Raw genomic sequence first — 23858 nt, forward strand, 5'->3', positions numbered from 1 at the left:
ACAAATAAGATCCTGTAGTGGGATTTTAAAAATACTTTCTATATCCATCAACAGCCGTGGTTCCAGGCAGGTAGGAGAGAAAAAGAAAATATAATCTTCATGATCAGGTGCAATGTTTATAATCAGGAACTCCCGTTTCACAGTGATAAGTGGTGATTCAGGCACACAGGCAGAGGTGAAAGTAAGCTTCTACGGTCCAGTATGGCATACTCGTAAGAAAGCCAGAACACAGCCGACCGTACCAGCAGAGCTGCTGATGGGGGTGGAGGGTGCAAAAGGGGCAGCTGCCCTGGGCCCCAGCAATTTAAAAGGGCCCGGGGCTTCCAACAGCAGCTGGAGCCCCAGGCCCTTTAAATCACTGCTGGAGCCCCAGGGTAGCGGCGGCCAGAAGCCCTGGGGCTCCGGTGGTGATTTAAAGGGCCCAGGGCTCCCGACCACTGGTACCACGCCAGTGGCCAGAGCCCCAGGCCCTTTAAATCGGTGCCAGCCCTGCTCCTTCTGCCCAAGGCCCCACCCCTCCTGGGGGCCCAGAGCTGCCCCACCCCCCACCTTCCCCAGGATCCTGGCTGCCCTGCATACCAGTAAGTCCATCAAGTTACTTCCACTCCTGCACACAGGTCACATTGGTATGAATGGGAGTTCTGCTACTCATCCAATATTACTTTGAAATGTTATCCCTTAGGTGTTCCTAGTACCACACTGCAGCCTGTGCCCTAACGACCACAAACCTCCACTCTACGAGACACGTTGACTACTGAGCAATAAGAGGGGATGCCGTTCTGGAAGACACAGTTTAGTTTTAATGAAATTCTATAGTCTGTTATACAGCAGGTCCGAGTAATGATCTTATAGTCACTTCTGGCCCTAACATCCATGAATCTAGTGCTTTCTGCACTGAGATTGTGTGTGCCTTGAAATCCAACTGAAGTAAATGGGAACTGAAGTTATTCAATCCTTCTACAGTTGGTTAGTGTGTTCTTTACATCCACGGCCAACTCCTCTTGAGGTTAAATAGAATCATCCCCAAACAAAGTTAAAGGGAAATATATCTTTAGTCAAAATCTCTCCAATATAAAAGCAGACTGTTAAAAATTGTGCAGAGCAGCTTGTATTTTCAGACTAATATTTAAATTACCTACTTTTGCTATTTGTGTGTGTGTGTGTGTGTGTGTGTGTGCATATAATAATTTCTGTATTAAGAGCCACTCGCTCATTCATCATTCTGAGATTTTCCAATTATTTTAGTTTTCTGGAGTATCAATCACTTAGTAAATCTCTGATTTGTAAAAGGGGGTACGTACGTCTGAAATGTACTTATAGAGCAGGGGTGGGCAAACTTTTTGGCCCGAGGGCCACACTGAGGTTGTGAAACAGTAGGGTGGGCCGGGTAGGGAAGGTTATGCCTCCCCAAACAGCCTGGCCCCACCCCCATCCACCCCTGCCTACTTCCCACCCCCTCGCTGTCCCCCACCCATCCAACCCCCCCCTGCTCCTTGTCCCCTGACTGCCCCCTCCCGGGACCCCCACCCCATCCAACACCTCCTGCTCCTTGTCCCCTAACCACCCCCTGGGACCCCACCCTACTCTCCAACCCCCCTGCTCCTTGTTGCCTGACCGACCCCTCCCCCTCCCCCAGGGTGACCAGACAGCAAATGTGAAAAATTGGGACAAGGTGGGGTGGGGGGTAATAGGAGCCTATATAAGAAAAAGGCCCAAAAATCAGGACTGTCCCTATAAAATCGGGACATCTAGTCACCCTTCTCCCCCCCCCCCCCGAACCGCCATACCCTCCCTGTACCCTGACCACCCCCTGGGACCTCCTTCCCCTTACCCCGCCCCCTTACCATGCCATTCAGAGCAGCAGGACAGGCTTATTGGAAAGCCTGGGAGGTGGGCAGGTGCAAGCCACATTGCCTGCACCGCAGCGTGGCTGAGGGGGAGAGGGGAGAGCAGGAGAGGGGCCAGCCTCCCTGGCTGGGAGTTCCAGGGCCGGGCAGGACGGTCCTACGGGTCAGATGTGGCCCGCAGGCCGTAGTTTGCCCATCTCTGTTATAGAGGAATAAATAATTATGGTCCAACTTTTTTACCAAAGTCAGAGTTGTATCTTCTAATGAAAGGCCTCACTGGAGTAAGGGTCTGATTAGAGTGTCCAACTGAAGTCAAACCAGAAGTGAAAACCATATTCCAGAAGAGGACATACTATTAACTTATATCATTCATTCCCCCCTCCCCCGTATTATTTTCCATTACTTATGCATTCTAATACTTTAGTTGTACCATTTTTCACATTTTGTTTTTCTTTTGGCAATGTTTTGACTGAGGTTAGTTCTATTTAATGGTATCAAGCAAGTGTAATGTTTTTCCTTGGTGAAAAATGTAAGTTGAAGACAAAGACTTATTTATAGTAGTTGCCAATAACAGATGATTTCACAAGGCTGCATCAAATTCCTTTAGGCTTTTGAAAGAAAGCAAGTATCTTTCTATACATTTGCCTGCAGGCATCAATACAGGTTTTTTGTTTTGTTTTTTTCTCTGAGGTTTACAGATAATCTTTAAGTGACTAGTAGGCAGGAACACCAGTTGGCAGAAACCTGTGTGCATCTGTGAAAATGTTAGTGTCTGTTTCTGAAATTTACATTTCAAGGAGTGCTGATCTATATGGATTAGTGATGCATAAATCTACCTGATTTGTCAGCAAAGTGTTCATCCATTTCTGTTCAGCAGTTCTGGGAAAAACAGCTAAGGGAATGAATTCAATGAACTCCTTACAATTTACTAATACCAGGAGAAATATATTATGCATAGTTTAACTTTGTTGATCAATTTTTTTCATTTACCTAAACCCTTCTGAAGTTTGGATTAGGGAATCCATTTTAAAAGAGCCAGTTTAACCTTTGCATTTCAGTATTCACCGGGCAGAAAAGGCTGTAGTAGAGATTGCAACTGTAATTTCAATGACAGACCCCATTTCAGTCTCCTGCAGGACTGAAATATTCCATACATGGGCTCAGGTGAAAGGCGACTTTTCCCCCGTACTTATAATAGAAAGTCCATGCAGCTATCTTTTAGCCATATGAAACTAAACATAATAATTTCCCCTGGTGATATAATACAATTTATTTTATATACACAACTCAAAAATGGTTGAATTTTGAAACCTGCTATTTAAATAATGCTCGTTGAGGAGTATATGCACCATCAAGTAGGAGAAACTATTATCCAAGGAATTTTTAAAGGTCAGGAGTGACAAATATCATCACTCCCATTCCCTTCCCCTAAAAAAACCCAACTTTTGGATCATCCAAATGCTCATTCTTCTGACATGCCCTGCCAGCCAGAGGAACTGCTTCAGCGGCCATTTTCACGGGGGAGATTGGTTTGGAAGATTGTGCAGAGATTGTTTTAAGCCCTGCCACTAACATCAGAAACAAAAATACTGTATTGCAGAGATTGAGGATTTCAGAAGCTCTCTAGCATTCTGCAACATCCTGTAACTTTTAAGCTTTCACTTTAACTATAGTTTCCCTCCTTTTTCAGTTGGCAAGATACAGCTGTCAAAATATAAACAGCTGTGCTGTTGCCTTTTTTTAATGCAGCCTTGCAGAGAACTGTCACCAGTCAAACAGCAGCAGCCACAACAGTGTGAATTCTTTTTGTGTTGTCCCCAGCTGTATTCCCATGCACCGCAAATGAAAGATTTTACTTTACAGCCTAACACTGAAAGGTCCCAATGTTATTCAGCTAAGGTGTACTTGGTCTCTCACACACACTAATAATTTTCCAGTTGATTTTTATTATTATGGGCTGGATAGTGGCCTCCTGTGGTAGAACCCACTCACTGATAGCATGGCTTTGATGGAGCCACATGAGTGGGCTCCCCCCACCCTCTCCCTTAAGGGGGGGATTCCTTGCATAGGAAGGCTCTCTGTGGACCATCCCTAGGATGCAGCTCCTTCCCATGCGAATCTTCAGAGACCCAAATCCTAGAAGGTGCATATCATGTCACCGTCTCATCCCCACAAAATACTGCACACACCCCAGCAGCAGGGCTACATCTTTCCACTCCCCCTCTCCCCAGGTGGATCCCAAACCCATGCCGCTCCCAAAACAGGGTCCTGGGAAATGGTTATGATTAGGCTGAACCATCCTTGCAAGAGAAGGAGGGGGGAATAGTCACATATTTCAGGGGCATGTGCAAACAAGAAAAAAATGCAAAAATTCAAAAGGTTCTCACAGCAACCTTAACTCATAATGGTCCCACTGACCACTACAAGATCTTTTCCGCTTTCAGTTGATGCATAAAAGTTGGCGTAGTGTCACGATGCTACATTCTATCTTGTTCAAAATACAGAATCTGCTTTGGCAGTCTATTCCAGTTTACAAACTCAAAAACCCCACAAATGGCTTACGTGTTACTCCTGTGGGAGACACAGATGGAAAGATGAACTGATTTGGGTGCGAGCAGGGATTGCCTGTATTCTAGCCTTCGAAACAATTATTTTACAAAATGTATTAAGGTCATGGATGAAATGTAAGGCTGGAAGTGTCTTCACAAAGACATCAGGGCCAGGTCCCTGTGTGACACCAACAGACCACCCCTCCACAAGTCGTCGGCAGGCAGGATCAAACTGGGGACCACTGGAGCTTAGAGCATGATCCTCTACAGCAGGGATGAGCAAATTTGTTGGCAGAGGCTACATTGGCGTTCTGAAACTGTATGGCGGCTGGCTAGGGAAGGCTGTGCCTCCCCAAACAGCCTGGCCCCTGGCCCCTATCCACCTCCTCCCACTTCCTGCGCCCTGACTGTCCCCCTGAGAACCCGACCCATCCACCACCACCCCACTCCTTGTCCCCTGGCCACCCCCTCTCAGAATCTCCACGCCCCTAACCGCGTCTCCCCGGACCCCCCCCATCCAACACCCCGGCAGCTCCCTGTCCCCTGACTGCCTCTTGGGACCTCCTGCCCCTTATCTAACCACCCTGCTCCCAGCCCCCTTACCATGCCGCGCAGAGCCCAGGACTGGCAACCGCGCCTCCTGGCCAGAGCCAGCCACACTGCCGTGCAGTCTAGAGCACCAGGGCAGGCACTTGCGACACGGTGAGATGAGGCTGTGGGGGAGAGGGGGCAGCAGGGAGGGGCCAGGGGGCTAGCCTCCCCGGCTGTGAGCTCAAGGGCCAGGCAGGACAGTCCCATGGGCCGGATGTGCCCCCCCCCCCCCAGCCACAGTTTGCCCACCTCTGCTCTACATAGGGTGACCAGATGGCCCTATTTTATAGGGCCAGTCCGGATATTTGGGGCTTTTTCTTCTATAGGCGCCTAGTTCCCCCGTCCTGATTTTTCACACTGCTCACGCTAGGTCTACAGTGTGAGCCAAAAGGCAACTGGGTATTAGCTAAGACTGTAGAGCAGACAAATTTTTCTCTCTCTCTCTCTCTCAATGGTCTGGGTGCCACTAGATGGGACAGAACACCACACCCAGGAGGTGTGTCAGTTACACCTGCATTATGGCAAGATCAAGTAAACCTCCACCAAATAGCCCTGACCGATATTTGATCAACATGGTGTTCTTAAAAATTTCCCGTGATGATGCTTTCACAACTGCCCTTGGAGAGTACCTACTCTTCTAGTTAGAAATGTTTTCCTAAACCTACATGGAGCCACAGAAACTCCAGCCTTTACTCAATTACACTTTAAAAATATAACAAAAGAGAAACTGGCATCCAAACACCGAGGCTTGAAAAATATGACTAATGTGCAGGGAGCTAAGCCTTTAAATTATGAAGCTGAAGGTTAGACTTTTTCCTGCAGTTGTAAATTTGATCCCTGAGTCCAAAGTTTGAACTGCATCAGGAGGAAAAAAATGCAGACACGTTGGAATTAAAATCAATAGTAACTAGCCTATTAAACCGATAGTTAATGACCAATGTTTGTTACTGGCCAAATACTTTGGTTATATGGGATTTTAGTGTAAGTGGCATTAAATTTCAATTACTATTTCATAAACCAAATGCCAAGGTAATCTTGAGCAATGGCTAAAAATGTGTCTGCACTATCATATAGACAAATTAATGGAAAGAGAGAAAATACTTGGATTCAGGACTATGAATTTCACGCTAGTGCCTTATCAAATCTTCTGTGATTGCTGTCACTAATATTCCTTACAGGTAAAAATAGCACATTGTATTATGAACATACTGTATTCCTCTAAGGGCATGTCATGTCAAATTTATAGTATCTAGTAAAATAACAGATGTGTAGCAAATATCATTTAGTACGTTTTTGTGTTATACTTTTGATGCGAGTTTGACTTGCACTTTTATCCTGTCTGTCCTTTTATTCTTAGTACAAATAACGCCCACCAGCTTTCTGAAGAAAAAACTGTCTTATTGCATGCTCTTTAGAAGAAATGCGGAGGTGTTTTTGGCAGAAGAGAATGAACAGTTTTTCTTAGCGGTAGTTCAAATGTTGCTACAATGGAGCAGAAGGACATGAAACATGCTGGGATTAAATGGCAAGAATTGTGATGGTTCTCTTTAGTCATGGTTTGAAAGTAGTTTTTGAATAGAATTTGCCTCATTTTTCATTTTCTACTCAGAAATACAGCTAAGTAATCAAGTATTTTTGTCCTGTACACGCATATACTGCTGTAAACTTTTAGTAAAGCATAGATCTCTGGCTTCAAATGAAATAGGAAGGGTGTGAGGGAAGCACAGTGACCTTAGACTCTGTTGCCATATGTTACCACTAGCCTTGAGCAACATGATCGAAGTCTGAGTCAGGCAAAAATTCTGAGTTGCCTGATCTGAGAAGTAAAACACCTTCATACTGAAGTGTCTCTTTTTATCCTTCCTGAAAAACCATGCCCTGTAAACACTAAAATGCCCTCTTTCATATATATCCACACACACATACACACACACCCAAGGTGCACTAGTACAACAAAGGGCAAGTGACACAGAGACTATCACAGAGTGAATGGCAGATGAATTTTTTTGTCTTGATTGGTTTGTAAGACGAGTGAAAAAATAGTGAAGCTTCAAAGGAGGTCTGCTATAGCTGTGCAAAAAAATCATCTCACACTTTTTGGAAAATACCCTGCTCCAATACAAAACAAGGTTGTATCCAAAGCTCTGCACTAAAATGAATATCCTGTTGGGGGTGGCCTGTAGCATGGGCAGCTATTGGAATGTTTGTAATTTACTGTTACGTTCACATACTTCAGTCATTCCAGGGCCATGCTCCAGTGAGCCCCTCATGAGCAAACACCTTTCATCCTTCCTGATGAATCTTTCCTAGTGTGACATTCTATACCTTGGGGGAACATCATGGAACCCCCATATTCCTCATTTTTATATAATTGTATATAAAAATATGCCTTGTAAGGTATCAGGGGAAAGGTTATGATGTGCTGAAAGTCATTGTTCTATCTAACTATGTGTATCATTAACGCATATGAAGTTAAGAGAATTGTGTTGTATGGTTGTCACTAAAATATGCTGTGGGTTTGAGAGGCACCTAGATACTGGCTCTACAGAGACAATGACAAAGCGGGTAACAACACCCGGGTTGGTGCTGTTGAACAGAAATCAACAGCCATTGTCCAGCAAGGAAGCTACAATTCAATGACTCACCTGCATGAGGCCGCACCAGGGGAATTGCTCAACCTTGCTTAGGGATTCAGCAATGCCCCTAGACATGCCTTGACTTGCATTCTCCAAGCACATGGGCCTCAGGGTATAAAAAAGACCACAGGGGCCCCTTGCTTGACTCTTCTCCTTCCCCCATCTACACTGCAAGCAACCAAGACACTGAGAAGAAGACAAGACTCCAACAGAGGAGATTGGCCCAAGTTTAAGGAACAAACCTGTATATTAAAGCCTGCAATATCCAGTGGGGTGAGAAAAACTGCTTCATCTAGTTGTTGCCCAGTCTAATAGGGTTGAGAGTTTAGACTGCGTGCTTATATTTTATTTCTTTGGTAACTAACTCTGAATTTTTGCCTATATCACTTAAACCTCTACCTTTTATAGTCAATAAATTTAATTGTTTATCTTTACCAGTGAGTTTGCATGAAGTGTGGGGCAAATCTGCTCTGGTTTGACAAAGGCTGATGTATGTCCATTTCCATTGTTGAAGTGGTGAACCAATTAATACATTTTCACTGCCCATCTTGAGCAGTGCAAGACGGTATATTCCTGAGGTACAGTGCTGGGAGCTGGGGGGATTTGGCTCTGGTGCCTTTCTCTGTGTGATTCATGAGTGGCTCTGGGAGCATTCATGCAATCTAGCTGGGTGTGGGGCTCCCCACGCGATTGTGCTGAGTGATCACAGCGCCTGGAGGGGCTTGTTGCTGGTCACTAGCAAGGCATTGTGAGAGACAGCCCAGGCTGAAGATAGTTAAGGGGGCACAGCGGTCCCTAGTCCCAGCCTGCACCCTGGGGGGATCTCGTCACAGTGGTGCAGAGAGCAGGGTGAAATACACAGCTTGTTGTACTGAGCAAGATTTGCACTTCATAGACTGGTGTAAAGATTTTAAGTGTGGTGGCTAATGACAATCAGGAGGAGGCTTCCGGTTTATTTTCTGTTTGCTTGTTTCGGAAAAGGGCAGTAGGAACAGAAAAGCAGGAAAATCACTGAAAGCAGCGAAGTGATTGAGAAGATGGAGCTTTTTAGGCTGCAGGTTGTAGAAAAGGAGTGGGAGCACCAGAGACTATTGCAACTGAAAGAACTGGAGATAAAGGAGAAGTGGGAAGAGAGAGAGAGAGAGAGAGAGAGAGCAAAACCACCAACTAGTGAAGCAGAACCAGAACCCCAGCGTTTCCCATCGTGCCAGAAATCCACAGTTGGGACCATGTATGTCCTGCGTACAAGGAGATGGATGATATTGCTGAATATCTGACTACCTTTGAAAGGCTGCATGCAGGGCATGAGAACCTTGATGCCAAGAGAGTTCCTGATTTCAGAATTAACTAGTAAAGCTCTAAGTGTATTCAATGAAATGCCCATTGAGGATGCTTTAGACTACTGTAAATTCAAAAGCACTATTCTACAAAGGTTTCCGATTACCCCGGAAACATAGAGAGTTACATTTAGGAATCTTAAGGGGGATATTGGTATGAGTAATGGGGAATATATGAACAAACTGAAAGATTTGTTGGGAAAGTGGGTGAGAGGCAAAGGTGTTACAAGCTTTGAGGGGAATGTTTGATCTTGTGGCTCAAGAGCATGTCCTAGGCATATGTAAAGCTGATGTAAAGCAGAGTCTATGGGACAAAGATGTAAAGTCTGTGGATGAGATGGCGTCTCTTGCTGATGCCTTCGTACAGACCCTGGCATCTACTGAAAATAAACCACCAAAAGAGGTGTTTAAAGCTGGTGGGAAGGGGGGATCCCATTTTATCCCTAGCAAGAGGGTGGGAGGCTGGGTACTCACTTCCCCAAAACCATTCCTCTAGCCCTCGTCCCAAATCTCCTGTATAAGCAGAAGAGCCCAAAGCATGCTATCAGTGTAATTCCACTGATCACCTGAAGAATAAATGCCCTGTGCTAGGCTCGGGCAACCAAGAGCTCATGTTAGTCACTGACTGAATTAAACAATGGGAGGCAAATACTAAGCTCTCTGCCAGCTGATACCTTCCACTCTTAGGTAGTACATTGAGGGGGGAGGGGTATCAGGCATATTAGGAAAACCATAGCAATATATGATCATAGAATCATAGAATATCAGGGTTGGAAGGGACCTCAGGAGGTCATCTAGTCCAATCCCCTGCTCAAAGCAGGACCAACCCCAACTTGATTGTTGTCAACAGGGGCGGCTCCAGGCACCAGCACGCCAAGCGCGTGCCTGGGGCGGCAAGTCACGGGGGCGCTCTGCTGGTGGCTGCAAGGGCGGCAGGCATGTTGCCTTCGGTGGTATGTCTGCGGAGGGTCCGCTGGTCCCGCGGCTTCGGCGGACCTCCCGCAGGCGTGCTGCCGAATCCGCGGGACCGGGGACCTCCCACAGGCAAGCCGCCGAAGGCAGCCTGCTTGCCGTGCTTGGGGGTGGCAAAATACCTAGAGCCGCCCCTGGTTGTCAGTTAAGCTCTGAAATGCACATAAATTGAATCAATCTGTTCTCTACAGCTGGAGGGTTTCAAAAGCACCTCTGTGACTGAAAAATCCCACCCTCTGCTTCCAGGGCATGTGAAGCATGCCAGAAAAGGGTTAGAGGTAAAATTTTGAAAAGCCATCTTAAGGCTAAATTCACAAAGGGGACTTGAGTCTCTTTCTGGACAGTGGAAGTCACAGCCCCCAAAATGGACTCTCAGTCAGCAAGTGAAGTAGGGCGCTGCCTAAGCTAGCCTGTAGGCCAGGGGTAGGCAACCTATGGCACGCATGCCAAAGGCAGCACTCGAGCTGATTTTCAGTGGCACTCACACTGTCCAGGTCCTGGCAACCGGTTCGGGGGGGCTCTGCATTTTAATTTAATTTTAAATGAAGTTTCTTAAACATTTTAAAAACCTTATTTACTTTACATACAACAATAGTTTAGTTATATATTATAGACTTATAGAAAGAGACCGTCTAAAAATGTTAAAATGTATTAATGGCACGTGAAACCTTACATTACAGTGAATAAATGAAGATTCGTCACACCACTTCAGAAAGGTTGCTGACCCCTGCTGTAGGCAATGCAAAAGAATGACAGGTGCTTAGGGCCCAGCGCCTAAGGGTGCTTAACTCCCATTGGATGCCTGACTGACACATGGGAGGGAAGCACCTATCTCCTGTACTGATTTTCAGCTGTGAAGCCTGAGTTCTGTGCCTAAGCCAGAGCAACCCTTTCTCACCAAAAAAAAAAAAGAGAATGAGAGCGTTTATTATCCAGTGTTAGGAGGGCACTCATCTGGGATGCAGTGCAAATCATCACACTGACTGAGAGGAGTAGAGACTTGAACCCAAGTATTCAAGCAGCTTTGCTGTGAGTAGCTAAGCAGTTTCAAGACTTAGGTGGCTTTGTGCATATGTAGTGGCAGAAACTTAGGCAGCAGCTGAGTGGTGGTTTTATGACCATCAGTGATACTCAGTTGGACTTAGTCATGTAAGTGTAGGGCTGGCCTGCATCCGCTGACACAGCGCTCGGGCTGTAAAACTGCAAGAAGGGCCCACAGCCCAAGCTCCAGCCCAAGCCCAAACCTAGATACTGCAATTAAATAGCCCGAGCTAGCTGATACAGGTCAGCCTCAGGTGTTTAATCACAGTGTAGACATATCCTAAGTGCCTTTGTGGAGCTAGCCGTAGGTGCCTACGTTTCTGCCAATAGGACTCACGTCTGATGAGCTGTTCAGAGTCCTAGCCCTGGTGGAGGTCCCAAACTCCAAGTTTACAAGTGGGAGTCTGATTCTATACTGCCCTAATGGCAGGGCTATAGCAGCTCACATTGTTTCTCTCTAGCCTAATGACTATTGCCCACCCCAAATAGCCTGGTGGTTAGGGACTCAACTGGGCTGTGGGAGACCTGGATTGATGTCTCTGTTCCAAATGAGCGGGAACTGAAAACAGGGCTCCTGCATCAGAGCTGAGTGCTCTAACCAAAGTGCTATTGGGGTGTGTCTCATGAGAAAGGTCTGTTGGCTTTGGTGCCTAACTCCACAAGATGGTTCATGGCTGAGCATCCCAAACAGAAGGATGCAGCACCCATCAGTCTGGGGGGACCTAAGGCCCAGATCAATGGGAGTTAGGCATCTAACTCAGAGCTCATCAATTGGATTGGGCCCCACAGGTGAGCTAGGCAGGGAAAACTCCTAGTTTGTGAACCCTGACAGGCAGGGCCGTCCTTACCCATATGCAAAGTACACAGCTGTGTAGTGCACCAGGAAATCTGGGAAGGAATTTAGACAGCTCAGTGGGGGGTTTTGAGGATCTAAATTTTTTATTTAGGTGCCTAAAATGGCAGTTAGGTGCATAACTCCCTTTGTGGAACTAGCTCTCTGTATCCGTACTTTTAGAACATAAGAAAGGCCGTACCGGGTCAGACCAAAGGTCCATCTAGCCCAGTATCTGTCTACCGACAGTGGCCAATGCCAGGTGCCCCTGAGGGAGTGAACCTAACAGGCAATGATCAAGTGATCTCTCTCCTGCCATCCATCTCCATCCTCTGACGAACAGAGGCTAGGGACACCATTCTTACCCATCCTGGCTAATAGCCATTTATGGACTTAGCCACCATGAATTTATCCAGTCCCCTTTTAAACATTGTTATAGTCCTAGCCTTCACAACCTCCTCAGGTAAGGAGTTCCACAAGTTGACTGTGCGCTGCGTGAAGAAGAACTTCCTTTTATTTGTTTTAAACCTGCTGCCTATTAATTTCATTTGGTGACCCCTAGTTCTTGTATTATGGGAATAAGTAAATAACTTTTCCTTATCCACTTTCTCAACATCACTCATGATTTTATATACCTCTATCATGTCCCCCCTTAGTCTTCTCTTTTCCAAACTGAAGAGTCCTAGCCTCTTTAATCTTTCCTCATATGGGACCCTCTCTAAACCCCTAATCATTTTAGTTGCTCTTTTCTGAACCTTTTCTAGTGCTAGAATATCTTTTTTGAGGTGAGGAGACCACATCTGTACACAGTATTCGAGATGTGGGCGTACCATGGATTTATATAAGGGCAATAATATATTCTCAGTCTTATTCTCTATCCCCTTTTTAATGATTCCTAACATCCTGTTTGCTTTTTTGACCGCCTCTGCACACTGCGTGGACATCTTTAGAGAACTATCCACGATAACTCCAAGATCTTTTTCCTGACTCGTTGTAGCTAAATTAGCCCCCATCATGTTGTATGTATAGTTGGGGTTATTTTTTCCAATGTGCATTACTTTACATTTATCCACATTAAATTTCATTTGCCATTTTGTTGCCCAATCACTTAGTTTTGTGAGATCTTTTTGAAGTTCTTCACAATTTGCTTTGGTCTTAACTATCTTGAGTAGTTTAGTATCATCTGCAAACTTTGCCACCTCACTGTTTACCCCTTTCTCCAGATCATTTATGAATAAATTGAATAGGATTGGTCCTAGGACTGACCCTTGGGGAACACCACTAGTAACCCCTCTCCATTCTGAGAATTTACCATTAATTCCTACCCTTTGTTCCCTGTCCTTTAACCAGTTCTCAATCCATGAAAGGACCTTTCCTTTTATCCCATGACAGCTTAATTTACGTAAGAGCCTTTGGTGAGGGACCTTGTCAAAGGCTTTCTGGAAATCTAAGTACACTATGTCCACTGGATCCCCCTTGTCCACATGTTTGTTGACCCCTTCAAAGAACTCTAATAGATTAGTAAGACACGATTTCCCTTTACAGAAACCATGTTGACTATTGCTCAAGAGTTTATGTTTTTCTATGTGTCTGACAATTTTATTCTTTACTATTGTTTCAACTAATTTGCCCGGTACTGACGTTAGACTTACCAGTCTGTAATTGCCGGGATCACCCCTAGAGCCCTTTTTAAATATTGGCGTTACATTAGCTAACTTCCAGTCATTGGGTACCGAAGCCGATTTAAAGGACAGGTTACAAACCTTAGTTAATAGTTCCGCAACTTCACATTTTAGTTCTTTCAGAACTCTTGGGTGAATGCCATCTGGTCCCGGTGACTTGTTAATGTTGAGTTTATCAATTAATTCCAAAACCTCCTCTAGTGACACTTCAATCTGTGACAGTTCCTCAGATTTGTCACCTACAGAAGCCAGCTCAGGTTTGGGAATCTCCCTAACATCCTCAGCCATGAAGACTGAAGCGAAGAATCCATTTAGTTTCTCCGCAATGACTTTATCATCTTTAAGCGCTCCTTTTGAATTTTGATCATCAAGGGGCCCCACTGGTTGTTTAGCAGGCTTCCTGCTTCTGATGTACTTAAAAAACATTTTGTTATTACCTTTGGAGTTTTTGGCTAGCCGTTCTTCAAACTCCTCTTTGGCTTTTCTTATTACACTCTTGCACTTAAGTTGGCAGTGTTTGTGCTCCTTTTTATTTGCCTCACTAGGATTTGACTTCCACTTTTTAAAGGAAGGCTCTGAGAGGCTCTGTCTATGACCCCCACCTAGCCCAATTAACAGCGATAGCAATCAGGCTCTGTGGAGGAATTAATGAGGGATTGCATGTCAGTCAGGTACAGAAGAGCCTGAAAGGAGTTTCTGCCTGTGTAGCTCTATTCTGGAGGTCACACCGGGGAAGGGGGGGAATGTCATGTGACCAGAAGTTCAGTCCCTCGCTGCACATAAAACCAATAACTGGAGGAAGCCTCCTGAGGCCTCTCCCATAATGACAGGTGGGCCCCAGTTTGCTGGAAAGGTGACTACCCTGCCCACAACACAGTGAAAGGACTGCAGGTAGTCATTAAAAAAAATCCCAGCCTATACAGCAGGGCCACAGCCATCCATCCTATTCTGTAAAGCAACACAGCAGGCAGAGCTCATTGGTATGGGCTGTCCTCTCACAGGCAACTCCGCAACTGCCATCTATAGAGGTGAGCCTTTTTTTTGTTGTTGCAGGGTTCATTGAGTTGGCCAATCTTCCCCCCCTCCCATCATTTCATGGCTGGAAATGCACCTACATATGATGCTGGATGAGGCAGCAAGTTTTTATTTTATTCTCTGCTAGGACATTTTCCTTCCATTGGAGTAATTATTACACACAAGAAGGATTTAATCTGTGATTCCCCTTGGGCTGTGAGTGTTGTGGGACTGATGTTTTGGTGAACTGTAACTGCTTTACACCCAACTAATTCATTGCTACAGGCTCTTAACTCGAGATACTTCCTCCCCTCCATCAATGGCCTATATAACAATTACCTACCTTTTCAGATAGTGACAGGAGTCTAACTGGCAAATCCAAGCTTAAGTCACTTAGGACTAGATTCACAAAGGCACTTAGACATTGCAGTGCCTCGCCCCTCGGCACCCTGCGTTAAGCGCCCAGGCTCCCCATGCATTTTAGGGGGCGAGTTATGTAGCTAACACCTGTAAACCTTTCCTACTGACTAGTTTAGGTGGCTGTCTGCTCAGCCTGCTAGTATTTGGGAATCGCATTCTCAGGTGCCTACCTCTCCCTGGCCATTGCATAGGGAGCCTGAGCATCTAACTCAGGCTTGTGGATTCCACTAGGCAGCAGGGCACCTGAAGTCAGGCTCAGAATTGCACTGCCTAAGTCCCCTTTGAAGATCTAGCCCAGACTGTCTAATCAGCTTTCTGCAACTTCTAGTTTCAATGGGCCAGCAACGGCAGAGGCACATCTTACCTTGATAAGGCCCTTAGTGCATTAGTCTTTTTTTAAACAAATCAGAACTGGGTATTGTCTCAGTCCCACATGTTCTAGTTTTTATGAACCCCTCTCTTGATTACCTGTATATTATGATCATAGGGAAGAGGAATGCATTACCCAGGTTTAACACTAAAGCCCAAGGTGTTTATTTTACATAAGCCCAACTTCACTATCACTCACAAGCCGTCTTTGATTTCCTTCTCTTTTTGTAGATTCTCCTCTGTGTTTTTAAATTTTGAATGAATCCTGACTTTACTAATTCATGGAATAAATAGTTTTGACCTTAAATTGCACCTCCCTGGACTGAGAGAAGTAAAAACAGAACCATTTCCCTTTTCTGTGGCTTTCACAACTGAACAGTTTTATAGCTATGTTCCATTAGTGTCTCAGGAGACCAGACATGCAAACCTGAAAACAATTAAAATAAAACCAAAATACCCTTCCCTAACAGTCATATCAAACAAAGTGATTGGGTTGCTATTTAAAAAAAAATAGAAAAACCAATTAATCTTCAACTGAATATATATATATATATCAAAATTACATAGAGACAGAACTTCAGCTGCTGAAATTGGCATAGTTTCCATTTCCAGCCATAACATCCATCTTCAGTGGATGTTCCCCCAAATATTTATTATAGCTCTGGCAGAGATTGTATGGAATGTTGAGAATGAAGAGCTGATACATCAGTGTGTGCAAAAAATGTTCTTTCAGTCTTTGGTGGTTGATAAGCCAGCTAGAATGACTGTACTTTCTAAAATACAAATACAGTATCTCTTAATGTATGAATTAAATATATGGTAGCAATGTTAATAATAATATGTAAACCATTTCTCTCTCAATTTAATTTATCAGTAGAACTACCATTCAGTACGTTAATGAATGACAAGCAATAAACTGTGTTTTCTAACTTCATATATAAATAAATATATTTACTGCTAGGAGTGGGGGAAAAGTTTCCTTTATTTGCATCCCTGGCCTCATTCTGTCAACATATCACACAGATTGCTGGATACACACAGAGATGCACTCTGGCAATGCTAGGGAGGGACCTCCTTTTCCTGCTGTCTGTTTCAACTTATTAATAATAGGATGATGCTTCTGGCACATGTAAAATAAATTAATATTGGATTAATTCAGTTCAAACAAGATTTCAGGAAAACACATTGCAGATTCATTCATCACAGACTTGAGATCAATCCATTTTAAAAAAGAGTAAGAATGTCATTATGTTTATATATATAATTGCCTAAAGCTGATCTAAATGATAGAATAAACTCTAACACTCTCCAGCATGCCTTCAAAGATGATAAGCCACCAGTTTATAAAATAGAAATATAGTATTTGCAACACTAGCAGTCACACTGAGGAATTCTTTTAAATAGCTATTTAGTTTTACTTTAGATAACATGTTATCTGAGCTATCAAAGTAACTTATTGTAGCTGTTGTTTCAAAATTATGCTCTGTGGCAATTCCTTTGTTGCTTAATGGTGATAATTTACTTTTAATATAAAGCTCATAGGACTGAAAATCTAGTATCATTTTTGCAAATGCTACTGCAATGAACTCAGCAACAGAGTGTTTGCCAAAGTTAACACAATTCATTTTAAGTGTAGTGTTCTTTACTTCCTTTATTTGCTCATTTGTAGAACTTTATGGATGAAAATAAAATATCCAAATAATCTGTGTGTATTAAATTCTATCCCATGCTTTTGATGCTAAAAATACAGATTGCCTGAATAAATAGTGTCGCCTTTACAGTATGAATCCTGTTGATGGGTAGATCAAAATAGACAGTATGAACTAAATGACGGATTCTGGAGCCCATCAAACTCCTACTGAATGTAATGGGTGTTCTGCCTGAGCTAAGGGCTTATCTACATGCTGCATAAGTGCGCACCAATGGGGGTGTAAATTCTAGTTTGTCTCAGTGTGTCATGCACCAACTGTCTGTGAAACAGGACTGAGTCAGTGCACACTAGAGAACTTTTAGTGAGCGCCAGCAGGGTTCACACAATCAGTGTGCAACGCACAAGTGCACATTTCAATCAGAGCATATCTAGAAACAGTTAAAACAATTACAGTGCAGGGGTTCTCACATTTCTGAATGCTGGTGTATAGATCTCTTAGAAATACCAAATGTATGATTGTTCTCAGCTCTGGAAGGAAGGCATTGCCGCAGACCTAGAGCTCCACAGGCAAAAGTACAACCTCTGCTTAGTCCATCACTAAAAGCCCTCAGGTCAAAAAGTTGTCTTTCCCTCCGATTTTTGAGGCTGGGATGGAATACAGGGCATCAGAAGTTCAGAAAGACACTTGGGATAGAATCCATTTGGAGCTTTAAATATTAAAATTAAAAACTTTAACCTTGATACTTGGGCTAACAGGCAGCTGAGCTAGATAGCAAGACAGTGAGCAGTCAGACTGACCTCTGTTAATCACCCCCTGCAACAATCAGACACTGTATTCTGAACCAGCTGCAGGCAGCAGATCTCTTACTAAGGTTGCCCAGCATGTAGCACATTACAGCAGTCCTACCACCAAATCACAAAGATATGGATCATGGTTACCACCAGGGAATACCACAGTCTGGGGGGCATTCTTAACATCATAAAGTAACAGCCCTTACCATAGTTGACTCCAGATGTCCTCAACTCAGCCTTAGGTCAATGATCACACTATGCTGGTCCGGAGAAGCAGCTCCTCATTACAATTCAGAAGGCCTAGGGAAATGACACTTTCTTCACATTTCCTGCCTGAACCAATCCACATAATCTCATTTATGCAGCGGTTCAATTTTAGCCAATCTCTGGTCAGTAAATTAAATTAATCAGACACTGCATATCCCCTATAACAAAAGCACTCAGCCGTATATCTCCTGTACATGGGAGTCCAGGCCATCCTTCTGAAAAGCTTCTTGAAAAGACAGACTGCAGCTACATGCATTCGTGTCAAAACCAATCTGGGGGAACACACCACACATGAGCCTAGAATTCTCCTGTCATTGGCTGGGGATGCCTGAAACCACTGTTGTACCAGTGAGACCATACCAAATCTGCCTCTATTGCCCCCAGCACAGCATTTGCATTCAGTTATACCAAAAATGAAAAGCTTGCTGTAGGTTTAGATTGTCTTGCCCCAAATGCATGGGCCTACACCAGCACTGTTTACAGTGTGTAGAACAAAGTCAAACTAGGGCACGAATGGAGTTAACACAGTAGCTAGCACATTATTATAAATGTCCACTGTTCTTTTAGCGTCCTTGTGATGGAAAGGTAGAGATTACTTTCCCTTAGTATCTTCCTAGAATGTCTTGCATCCAGTAAATTCTTTGGCTGAAAATATGTAACTTTGTCATAGGAGGATGAAACGCCCGGTGCTGAAATACAGAGCATAAAATAAAACTCTAGTGTCAATACACAAGCCTGATTCATGTCTAATTCCCAACAGTTTACTGTGGGCCAAAGTCTAAGGTCCTAACACAGACAAGATTGCCCTCACCCCCCATGAGAAAAAAATGGGAAGAGACCAGGGAGTGTAGTGGGGCGGAGGGAGGGGTTTCTGAGGCTCGATACCGATGTTTCCTCCTGGATTATGAAGCTGGGAAGGGACAGGCCAGGAATGTCTCTTCTCACTGCAGAATGAGAAAAGGTTCAATGATACATAGTATTGAATATGGCAGAGGCACAGAACCATCTGTGCAGAGACCTTGTGCTTCTGAGCACAACTCCAAGACTCCTGCCCTTTCAGACCCTGGCAATCTGACAGCATGACTCTTCCCCCCTCCCACATGGCGGAGAATAGACAAATAACTGACACCCTGATACTTATCTACAGATTTAATGCTGGTCATGGGGAAAGTCTCACTGACCTTGTCACTGCTGGACTCAGCTCCTTTACCTTCTTATACAAGTGGAGGGTCCTTCACTGAGTTCAGGGCATGTGGGGACATGGTTTTGTAGAGGCAACTGCTACCTCCTCTCAGTTCTTCCTCATTTTCTGCCACTCAAGTGCAGAGAAAGGACACTCCATGTGTGGTTCCTGAGGGACTGAAACTCTTCCCCTAAACTGTAGGAGTTCCCCTAAAAACTGAATAAAGGACCTCCTCAAGATTTAGCCCATTGATCACAATTCTATTTTGCCTCCTTTCATGTTAAATACCATCTAACTCTAAATCAATACATACACACACAAATTTTCTGCTAATGCATTCCATGCATAGAATATATATATATATATATATATATATATATATATATATATAATCTATCTGCATTCATATGAAGGTGTATGCAGTGTTGGTGTAGCCATGTTGGTCCCAGGATATTAGGGAGACATGGTGGGTGAGGTAATATCTTTTATTGGACCAACTTCTGTTGGTGGGAGAGACAAACTTTTGAGCTCACACAGAGCTCTTCTACTACCCCAGACAGTAAACAAATTTTGAGTCATTCCCCAAAGAATCAAGATTGGTTTAAAAAATAATGAGATTTTAAAAAACAAAAATACATTTGGGTCTTTTTATTTGCCTTTTGGTGTTTAAGCCTTTATGGTACACTCAGGTTATATTTTCACACTTTTCTCTAACAATGAGGTATATATATTTTCCTTAAAAACAAAAAACATAAGCGGAGATTCTCATGTATTTACCAATTCCAGCAACTTGGACTTTAAGAGCGATTATCTTGAGACTTGTACTTAAAACACAAGAGTTGGCAACACTGTTAGTCTTCACCACAGAGAATGTTGGGAGTATTCATCACAAACCTACTCTTTTCAGTTCATTAGGATGAGGGACTGTCTGAGACTGAAGTATCCAGGAGGTGTTGCAACAAAACGATAAACTGAACAGCAACAAGTCACCAAATGATATTCATCCAAGTGTTCTGAAGGAATTTAAGTGTGTAAAGCCTGATCCAAAGCCTTCAGAAGGCAATAGGAAGGCTTCTACTGACTTCAGCTGTGTTTGGATCAGATCAGAAGTGTGAAATGGTCAAAGCAAATTTTGTGTAAGGCTATTATTTGTGATGTTTGTCATAAATTATTTTGTTGATAACAGATAGCTCCTTGGCAATTAGAAATTTTAATGGCTCTTGGAGATCATTGTATTTTGCTATTCATTCACGAGGAAACATTTCCACATAATTATGTACAAAGGCGTGGTTATGCCCATACGTAAATAGCTTGCAATGTTGCACCAATTTGGCATTAAGCACCAAATTATTAATCTCTTGGAAGCCTTATTCTAAATTCAGTACATGAGCACTTTCTTGATAAACACTCTCAATCATTAGTCTCAAAAGATAGCTTCTTTTTTTTTAATAGGTTTATTATCAATGGAAATGATGTCAAGTTTGCTTTCATTAAAGATTTTTCACTAATCAATGCAAACTCAATTCACATAGAGGAACTCTTTGTTTGTTTGTTTGTTTGTTTTTTAAAAACGTCCTGAGAGGCAAGAATTTGTGGATGCTTGTGTACTTGCATTACTATCCTGAGCCAAACACAGGTACTGGGGCACATACTAAGCAATCCCAACTTCAGAGATTTCCTCTTTTCACTTGGAAAACGTAGCATATTGTTCAGTACCCCACAGCATGTTGATGATTTCTAATCCTTTCCCCCTCCCATGAAAGACGTATTTCAGTTCATCCATACCTCATTCACTGTGTCCCTGTCATTGAAGAAAAACAGGATCGTCTTCCAAACCATTTTCTAGGGGAAAGGAAGCAAACTCTCCTTCAAGACTCTGGAATCTCAGACCAACTACTTAGCTAGTGACCCTCTTCGGCAGCAGTTGAATTGGACATATCTTTTTAACCTGAGAGGACCTCCCCATCACTGTAGTAGGACAACAAAAGAGTAGAAGACTGTTCAGACATTCTCTTACATGATGCTATACCTAATTTATGCTGAGCAACATTAGTTTCAGAGAGTCCTCAGTACCACATGGATATCAATTATCTTCTGTAGTGTGCTTTCTTATAATACCAAATACCACTATGATTATAACAATAATGACCCAGCCTTGTTTACCTTTTGGAGCTGAGTAAATCAGAGTAATTTTCAGATATTGAACAATATGATGTAGTTTCTTTGTCTCTAAAGATATGTCTCTGTTACACTCAACTAGTCCAAACAAATACTGCAGCAATTGTATTTTCTTTACAAATGCCTACACTGCTATGGTAATAACTTTCTCATTTTCTCTAAAGTCGCTATCTTAAGATGCAGGAAAAGAAAAATTGTTTCCTCTTTTATTGCAGACAACACAACATTAGAGTCCAACATTGTTACTCTTGGAAAATATCCAGGCTTGAACCATTTAGCTATATGGCAAATGAAAAGTGGGTCTTAATCCTGAAGATCCAATTTGTTTAAATAGATTTGTGCTTTTAATTCTATTACCTTTGCCTGTAAGTTTTAGTACTTAAAAATGCATGTGCAAATGTTTGTGTGTGCACTTACTGAGTCTAGCTTTTAAATATTTAACCCATGGGGTTGGAAGAAGGGACTCAAATTATATCTGGTACAAGTATGTACCAGGAGCACTTCTTCCCCTCCCCACCCCCCCCCCCCCCCCCCCCGAATGGGGGAAGTCTTAAGAATTGTGATCAAAGTTCAGATGAACAGAGAGCTGCTATTGTACCTCTGTAGGCTTTTCAAATTATATATATATATATATATATATATATATAGTGTGTGTGTGTGTGTGTGTGGTTAGTGTTCCTCTAAATGTTCAAACTCTTCATAAGGATTCTTTCATTCAGATCACCTTTCAGTTTTCAATTTACTTTATTAAAATCTCAACAAATCATCATATTGCCAACTTCTTTAACTGAAACTCATTAAAATATCAGAAGATAATTTATCAGTCACATCTCATATATTGCATTTCATATATCAGTTTGTCATTTTTCTGCCTTCATTCTCCTTTTGTAGAACCTAAGGAATTCTTATCTTATTTCAAATTTGTATTAATGAGGACATCGGTGTATATTTTAACTGTTTTAACTCATCCAAAAGCTTAAATTAACTAAGTTAAAATGTGCCCCTTTTTTTTACCTTTTTCATTTGATGAATTAAAACATACTTTAAATCTTTTTAATAATCTTTGTTGTAATAGCAATGGTAGTAATGAAACGCATCTGGTTGAACTTTTATATAAATATTTTTATGTATTGTGCACTTTTGTGTGATATAAAACTCTTCATAAAAAGGGGTAAGCTTAAGCCTTTCCTACACTAGCAAAATTTTGCAAAAGTTTTCCACAATCATAGAATCATAGTACTGGAAGAGCTCTTCTAGTCCAGTTCCCTGCACACAAGGCAGGACTAAATATTATCTAGACCATCCCTGACAGGTGTTTGTCCAATCTCCAATAACAGAGATTCTGCAACCTCCCTACGCAATTTATTCCAGTGTTTTTAACAACCCTGACAGGAAGTTTTTCCTAATGTCCAACTTAAATCACCCATTTAAGCCTATTGCTTCTTGTCCTATTCTCAGAGGTTAACGAGAATATTTTTTAACAACCTTTTATGTAGTAGAAAACTGTGACCATGTCCACCCTCAGTCTTCTGGGCAAACTAAACAACCCAATTTTTTCAATCTTTCCTCATAGGTCACGTTTTCTAGATCTTTAATCATTTTTGTTGCTCTTCTCTCGACTTTCTCCAATTTATCCACATCTTTCCTGAAATGTGGCTCCCAGAACTGGACACAATATTCCAGCTGAGGCCTAATCAGAGCAGAGTAGAGAAGAATAATTCATTCTTGTGGCTTGCTTACAACACTCCTGCTAATACATTCCAGAATGTTTGCTTTTTTTTGCAATAGGGTTACACTGTTGACTCATATTTAATTTGTGAGCCACTGTGACCCTCAGATCCCTTTCACACGGGTGTGGTGAAGGTAAATATATTAAAGATTGTGAGGTACTCAGATACATACAAAACCTAAGATTAGACAGGTAAGCAGCTGCCAGTGTTTTAAGCACTGTGTCATCTAATCCTGCTCAGGTCTGACCAACTTGGTCCTTAAAAGGCCATTGGCAGCTAGCACGCAGCCTGTCCACATTAAGGGTCAGATTCTCATTTTCACTAAAGCTTCTTTATACCACTCTGGCAGTGTAAGTAGTAAATTACTCTGTGAGGTGGGAGGTTCCCAGAGCCCGAATGTCTACATCACAACCAAACAGCCCCTTAGACTCGACACTAGTTTTAGCAGACTCCTTTTGAGAAATTCCTTTATGCATCTGCTCTGCAACGGAAAAGGAGGGCAAATGCCTAAGTGCATCTGACCTAGGGTATGTCTACACTACGGGACTATTCCGAATTTGCATAAACCGGTTTTGTAAAACAGATTTTATAAAATCGAGTGCACGCGGCCACACTAAACACATTAAATCGGTGGTGTGCGTCCATGGTCCGAGGCTAGCGTCGATTTCTGGAGCGTTGCACTGTGGGTAGCTATCCCGTAGCTATCCCATAGTTCCCGCAGCCTCCCCCGCCCCTTGGCATTTCCGGGTTGAGATCCCAGTGCCTGA

At 43.0% G+C, this 23858-nt stretch overlaps 1 long non-coding RNA gene across 1 annotated transcript in view; it reads right to left on the bottom strand.

The window, feature by feature from the left end:
* Positions 1–16168: 16168 nt before the first annotated feature.
* The window catches only part of LOC123374480, an 89048-nt gene continuing 81358 nt past the window's right edge, over positions 16169–23858 (bottom strand). Inside the window, exons 5-7 of the long non-coding RNA XR_006581119.1 lie at positions 20969–21151; positions 17940–19399; positions 16169–17844 (exon numbers count right to left, since the gene is read on the bottom strand). This is a non-coding gene — a long non-coding RNA (uncharacterized LOC123374480). The remainder of the gene's footprint in view (positions 17845–17939; positions 19400–20968; positions 21152–23858) is intronic.

This window comes from Mauremys mutica, chromosome 7 (genome assembly GCF_020497125.1).
Source record: "Mauremys mutica isolate MM-2020 ecotype Southern chromosome 7, ASM2049712v1, whole genome shotgun sequence".
In the NCBI taxonomy this organism is placed as follows: Eukaryota; Metazoa; Chordata; order Testudines; family Geoemydidae; genus Mauremys; species Mauremys mutica.